Genomic DNA, 7,291 nt, shown 5'->3' with positions numbered 1-7,291 from the left:
TGCACAGAGCAGGGACAGCTTGTTGTCAGTATCATAAACAACCAAAATGGAGGGAGAACTCAGGCATATAACCAAATAAAAATTTTTTAAAAATCGCAAAAAATCCCTAAAAATCCGGGATGCTCCCCCCTTTCTCGCTAAAGGTAAAAGTATGAACCGCCTTTCCCCTGAAGTCCATTTTGACTTTGCAGGGACCAAGGAGTTAATATTTATTTATTTTTTAAAACTTTCGAAGGGCAAAAGCCTTTTATAACTCAACCGACAATGAGAAAACGTGAAAATCCGATGCAAGAGAAGGAGGGGGAGGGAGGGGGGAGGTGGTAGTGCAGAAACTGCTAAACTTATTGGTAATGTGGACTGATCTGAGATAAGATAAACACTATATTTGCTATTTTATAACTCTCTTTTAATGATCTTTGCGGGGTGGGTTTTTTTTTTTTTTGGTGGAAAAAAAGTGATGCCATTTTCTTAATAGAGTTAATATGTGTGATTGGAAGAATAAACCTTTCCGGCTTTAGATTGCATTTTCGTCGCATTTATGTTTCAGGTTTTGTTAGTGGCTCCCTCCTTTCTTTAAACTGGGCTGTACAGAGGAGGGGTAGAGAGGTGATGTTGCACAGAGAAACTGGAGTGCAGGACTGGAGCACCTTTTGGGGAGGGGTGGGGAGTTGCTTGGTTTCTCCCTTCCTGACCCGTTTGCTTCACCTGTTCGTCCTCAGTAAAGAATATTAAGCTGAAGTTTTCTGGTTTTACGTATATAAAAGGATGGTGCCTCTTGCATCACATTGAAGTTAATGGGAAAGTGCTGCTGATGTTGGTTCCACGTGGGATATGGGACAGAGCAGGGCATTTTAAAGGGACAGCTTCTCTTTTCTTAAGATTTTCATCACCTGCACAGAATCACTGTCTGAGGACCAAAGGCAGAGGTGCTGGGAGGGTGTGTTGGTGGAAGAGGCTCCTCTTTCCATTACTCAAGTGCACCCACCTTTAGGAGTGATGGAGGGAAAGGAGGGATAAACAGGCTCAACAGAAGATGGATATTGTGTAGATTAGTTTGTATCCAAGCTGTTCTTTTGTGTAACAAGCCTCCCAGGAACTTTTCATGTTACATTTCTTTGCTTTGGAAGCTGATATTGGAAGGATTTGTGGAAAAATGGAAATAGTTTAAGGTGTGTGGTGTAATGGTATAGCATTATTGAACAGTTATGAATTCTGTGCAGTAAGATCAAAGAGCTGTGTATGCCCATAATGTGATTTTACAGCCATTTTGTTAAAGCTGTAAAATACCTAATATTCAATTTGGCTTAAGGTACATTGAGGACTTCTGGTTGAAAATTGCAGACAGAGTGGTGGAGATTCTTTTACACTGTAAGCAGTAGGCATTTCTTTAAAGGAAAAAAAAGCACATACACCAACACCATGGAAAAGTTTACGTATACCCATTTTTAAAGCCCATCCTATACATGTGCTGTAACTCTGCTAGTTTGAAATTAAAAGGTTTTAAAATCCTGAGACCTCTCAGTTTGCATCTTTTAAGTTGAATTTATTTGTGTTATTTCACAGGAAATGTTTACTGATGATATACTACTGTTGACTCTAGTGGTTGACATTTTCACAATATTTTCAAAATTTAAAATATGTCTATTTTGGTCTGAATTCTATTTGAGATTAAGGTTCATCTCAAATAGAATTTACTTGTGCTCCATTTGCCACAGGCATATGGAGTTTTGAAATAAATGCCTATTTTCCTTTGTTTTTTATGAGTTATAGAAATTAAAATTAGAGCTGGATTTTTAGACATCTTATACAGAATATTTTTTCTTTCCATACTGTACAGATTATTATTTTGAAGCCCATTGTATGTTAACATGTGTTCACAGCTGAGCTCCTATCTGCACCTTTCTGTAAATACCTCCCTAACAGCATTACATCGGTGTAGTGTTTGAGTACATCATCTCGTGGTTTCTGATTTTGGAAGCAATTACAGCTTTCTAAGAACTCATTAAAAATTATTCCATGGACCACTGTTAAATCAAAACTGATTGGAAAGTGATTAAACTATCAATGGGAAAGAGAAACTTCCCCTTCCCCCAAATAATCATCTGTCCAGAGGTTTCAGAATGCCATTAATATTTATACAACCTTTAAAATTTCTCTTACATTTTTATTGTACTTTGGCTGAAGAAAGTTACATTATCTGTAAGTAGTCAGAATTAGGCTCTGTGTTTAAAATAAATGAGACTTTTAGATCTTGAATAGTTGCCACTTTGACAGACTAGATACTAATATTAAATAAATTCAGTTTCTGTAGAAGTGAAGGAAAAATATCTCTTCCAGTTACATTAGACCATTGAATTAATCAGTTTGTTTGGACACTTAAAGTTATGATTAGTATATTGTCAACCTAAATAAAAGTGCTGGTATTGTGATTTTTTTCCTCTCTCACAAAGGGTGGTATAAAAGTTTCTTCGTGTTTGGGTTTTGCACAACTAGCTGCTTATCTGAATTAGAAAATGCACTGAGAGTGCACAAGTATAAAATCTGCAATTCCTTAGAGAGTCTTATTTAGATAGGGCAGTGCACAATATCTAATTTGAATTGGTTGTATTGAGCTTTTTTAATGTCTCAGATATACTGTCTGTTGAACATACTTTTTCTGAAGCTACTACTAAATTATACCAATTTACAGAAATAATCCAAGGATATTGTGTACTCAAAATCCTTATTTCAGTTAGTGTTAGAGAAACCTCCTACTTTGAGATTCTTACTCTAAATTTAAATGCCTAATTGTGCTATTTGAAATTCTGTGAGGAGTATAACTGTTGTGGAAGATAATTTATAGTTATGGGCTAGTACTGATAAAATTCCATATCTGTATATTTATTATAACTAAAATATTTTAATAGACAAACAGACATCTTACAGCTAAATAAATTCGTGAATTTGCTTTTATCAATATAGTTTAAAATTTTTAAGGGTACTCTTTGTATTTTAATATCCTACAAAGGTGGGGATTTTTTTCCCTTCATTTTTGACATAATCCTGGTTGTTGCTATACACATTTTGGTTGGTATTCTGGAAATTTTCCTTCCTAAGGATTAAATTGTTGTTTGCTAAATGAAATGTAATGCTCCTGTCCTTGATATTTGAAAAGCCAGATAACTGAAACATGTATCTATAGCCATCTTTTAAGTTTTGTTTCAATAATCATTTGCCCCTTGAGCTGTGTAATCAAAATATTGGTTCCTTCTAGGAATGTTTTAATATTTTTTATTTAGAATTCTGTTCTTTGGAAAATTAAGATATACAAAAAATTACCTGTTACACACACATTTATGTACACATACACACAAACCCAAGAAAAAAAGAAGTTTTTCTGAATGAGTTTACTTACACTGCCTGGAATACTCGTTCTTTTTGATGTGTTTCCAAATGTATAGGGAATAAATATAAATTTTTTTCTCTTTGTGTTGATAACATCTTAGATTCTTTAGTTATTTGAGTAAGGGAAGAGTTTCAGAAGAAGGAAAAAACAACTGAATGTGTTCAACAAAATCCAAGATAGTGAATATGTTAAAGGTAAAAGGGCTATAAATTGTCCCTTGAGCCATGTTTTAAATGTTTTAAGAACCTGATAAACACCTTTGCTGAAACATCAAATACTTTGAATATGTATCAGCCACCGTGAAGAAACAAAAGTGGACCTTTAATTTCTTTAATTTTAACAGGAATTAATGTAGGCAGCATATTTAACCAATTAGTAAGTGTTTAGGTAGCCTTGTGAAAGTATTTACAAATACGTTAAATGTGAGGGCAGGGTACATCGGATTGATAAACTGTAAAGTTAACTATGATTTTAGGATTAATGTGTGGGAATTCTTTTCCATTTTATGATAAGATCACTTTGGAGGTAGCTGATTTTTACTTTTTGCATTTATTTCAGTGCCTATTTTTTTTTGAAATGCCTGAACCTGTCATCCACTGTATTACTGCTTTTCATTTGTAACAGGACAACTTTTATATTTCATTAGCAAATTTAATTTTTAAGCTTAATTAAGAGAAATTAAATGAAAATGTTTAGTTCATAATGTTTTATAAAAGTATGAGTGTATAGTTATTAACATTTGATGTTATAAGAAATATACATCTATGAAAGCCTTCTAGAAATTATGACAGAGGCATAAGTTCATTCTTACTTTTAAATCGCTTGGCCTGCTGTCCAGTGGTTTGCATTCTACTCAGTTTGTACACCTGTCCCTGCCTCCTCTTTCCAGAGTGGTATTGACAAGGATAGGGTGTTGGGGAACTACCAAAGGTGCTTTGGCATTTTTGTTTTCTACATGTTTGGTATTTTTGTTTTGTGTGTATATTGTTGTTTGTTGTCCTTAGGGTGTTAAGTCTTTTGCTTTTTTTTTTTTTTAATGTTTATCAGAAAACAAATCCATTTTTATAAAACAAATAATTTCTCATTTTAAAAAAGTGAAGTGGTGTGATACTGCATTAAAATTGTTAGTGTTTAAAAGTCCCTGGATGTCTTGTAAACAGAGTTACTTCAGGATCATGGTATTAAAACTAACCACAGTGTGTGTTGGGAATTTGAGATGACTACCTAAGAAATGTGTGTGCGTATGTAAAATGAGTGAATTTAGGCAATTAGGTCCTAGGTTAATAGGATAAGCAATTTGCTTGAAATGTTGTCTTGCATTTTTTTTAGAGTGAATTTTTTTTCCTAATCAAAAAACAGAAAACCTAGAACTATGAAGGTGTTAGAAAGTTTTTTTGATGCCTTTTAAAAATAAGAGTTTAAATAATGAAAGTGTGTAATGGGAACATAAGAATGGACTAAAATGTCCAAAATTGATGGGAAAGAAGTAGGGAGATGAGAATTTCAGAATAAAATAAAAATCATGGTAAATTTAAAAATTGACTTATGTGAGTAAAGAATAACTGCCTACAAAGCAAAAATAATAAATTTACCCCCACTAAAGGAGAGAGATAATTGGGGGAATCTATAAGAGTATTTCCAATACAAATTGCTGACTTTATGATAACCTTTTAAAAATAGATTCCCCCAAAGCCTTTCCTTCATATCTTCTTAGATTTGAATTAAACTAAATTAAATTCTAAGAATAATTTGTAGTGGTTATATTCAATTCTTTATTTTTAAGTAAGGAAAAATGATTTTTTCCTATTTTGAAAAGATTTTAAAGATTATTTTAAATGTGTACCTAAGTGAAGAGTTCTGAAAAAAATCTTAGAACTAATATTGAAAATTGTTTTCTCCATTCTTCATCAGAAAGTTTAAAGCTTTCTGTTAGGTTAATGAAATAGATTTTAAAAACTTAGTCTAAGAACAAGGTACTTTGTGGGCTTTTTAGAGCAATTTATATCATTCCTACAGACTTAATAACACTTAAAAAGCTTATCACAAGGTAAAGATAAGAACAGTCAACAAAGTTCTTAATTTCTGGACTGTTTTTAGGTGTATGCTGACAGTTAAAGGAAAATTTTCTTTCCTATTTATTAATTAGCAATTGATTTTCTGAAGGAGGATCTAGACTTGTAGTGTTATATTCTGGTGCAGAAGTTTGCTTTAGTAGGAGAAAATCTTTTGAGAGTAGAGGAGGCATCTTTTCCTCAATGGCAACTGAATCCTCTCTAGATTGTGAATGATGATCTGCCCTTGCAGGGTCTTGAACTCTATCTTTTTTGAGAACGAGAGCCTCATTTTAGCTTTACAGTTATCAGATATTTGAATTATTGTCTCAAACCAATATTGAAATTGCACATGTGCATATTGATTACTTATGATAGCTATCTTTTGGTTTCTGAATATGGGAATACTAATTCTCAGATTAAATGCTACAACTAAAGGGCTGTCATCAGTTTTTTAAAAAATTTCTATCGTTTTAATCAATAGTTAGACATTAGAGCCTTTAATTTTGAGATACATTTTTGGAGACTGTTAAACTAGAAATCGATCAGAGAATGAGGGATTTAGCTCCTTTGGCTAAAAGGCAAGCTGAGAAAATGTTTTAATCAGTTTTGTACACTTGAAGATATCTTAGTAAAAAGTTGATTGAATTGTTCTCCATCAGGAGAATTTTAAGAAACCGAACCTGGAAGATTAAGGTAGTTCAAACGTTCAGGTTAAAAATAACACCAGTTGAATTTTAGTCTGCTACAGTTTCTAAGTAATTTTATTTTATTTTCTTGTATTGTCTTAAAGCTGGAATTACGTAGTCCCACATCGCTTTTCACCATACCCTAAAAGAGAATAACAGGGTTGTTGTTTTTTTAAATCAACTTTAGTAAATGAAATGAAAGTACGGTTTTATTTAAGAATATATTACCTTTCTTAAGCTTTTTGTATTTCCTAAATATAATTTCTATAACTGTTCCGTTCCAAAGAAGAGAAATTAGCTCCCTTACTTTAAAATTGAATTTGTTCTAAATTTACAGTTTATGAGAGAATTGTGTCTTTATATAGCTGAATAAGATCTATTATAACCTTAAATATTAATATGACTAGTATATCTGATTAGAACCTACATCTCAAACATGAATTTGCTTTCCTTGTATTTCTAAACTTATTTTCTAAGTAAATTTGAGAAAATGCTTTTCATGTGTTTTTCTAATTTGTTATTGTCTGAGGTCATTTAATTAAATTTCAACCTTGGTTGTGTTACTTTTCTAATACTAGTAGTATTTTATTTGCAAATCACTATTCAGATGCTTAGGGTTTCAGCTCTAAAAAAGAATTAGACATATAAAAAAATAGGTAGGTAACTTATAGCAAAAGTGGTGGAAGCAGCTCTAGTAGTTCTTATTTGGGAGAGTTTAAAATGTTTCAAAGAAGGAAAATGGCTACAAATACAGGGCATTCTTCTAACAGCAGTTTGTGATATTTTGTGCTTTTCTTTTAATGCTTCATAAAATTTGAGCATCCTCAGAGCTCCTATCATATAAACAGATAACTGATTTAACTGTACCCTGTGTAAAGTATATGGGTCAGGCTTAGCTTTTAAGGTAATTTGTTTTAGTTTCTTTTTAAGAAAAAAGTATAAGACAAATATTCCTTAGAAATAATTTGGCGTACAGTACATTTAAAAGGTAATACATGTAAAATATATAACCATAAATAAAATGAAAGTAACTATCATGTAACAGATTTAATTAGACATAGAATGAAGGTTTTAAATATTTGGATAACTTAATGTACTGCTGAAATTAGGGAATTTTAATTGAAAGCGGTTTCTGTACCTGAATTTATTTTTATATGCCTGGAAGC

The 7,291-nt window shown here is 32.1% G+C and overlaps 1 protein-coding gene across 2 annotated transcripts in view; it reads left to right on the top strand.

Moving 5' to 3' along the window:
* The window catches only part of PLAG1 (PLAG1 zinc finger), a 46,374-nt gene that overhangs the window by 903 nt on the left and 38,180 nt on the right, over positions 1-7,291 (top strand). The window lies entirely within an intron of this gene.

Source organism: Ursus maritimus, unplaced genomic scaffold, assembly GCF_017311325.1.
Source record: "Ursus maritimus isolate PB19 unplaced genomic scaffold, ASM1731132v1 scaffold_9, whole genome shotgun sequence".
Classification (NCBI taxonomy): domain Eukaryota; kingdom Metazoa; phylum Chordata; class Mammalia; order Carnivora; family Ursidae; genus Ursus; species Ursus maritimus.
Note: the sequence above shows the minus strand (reverse complement) of the source record. Positions and strands in the feature narration are given on the sequence as shown.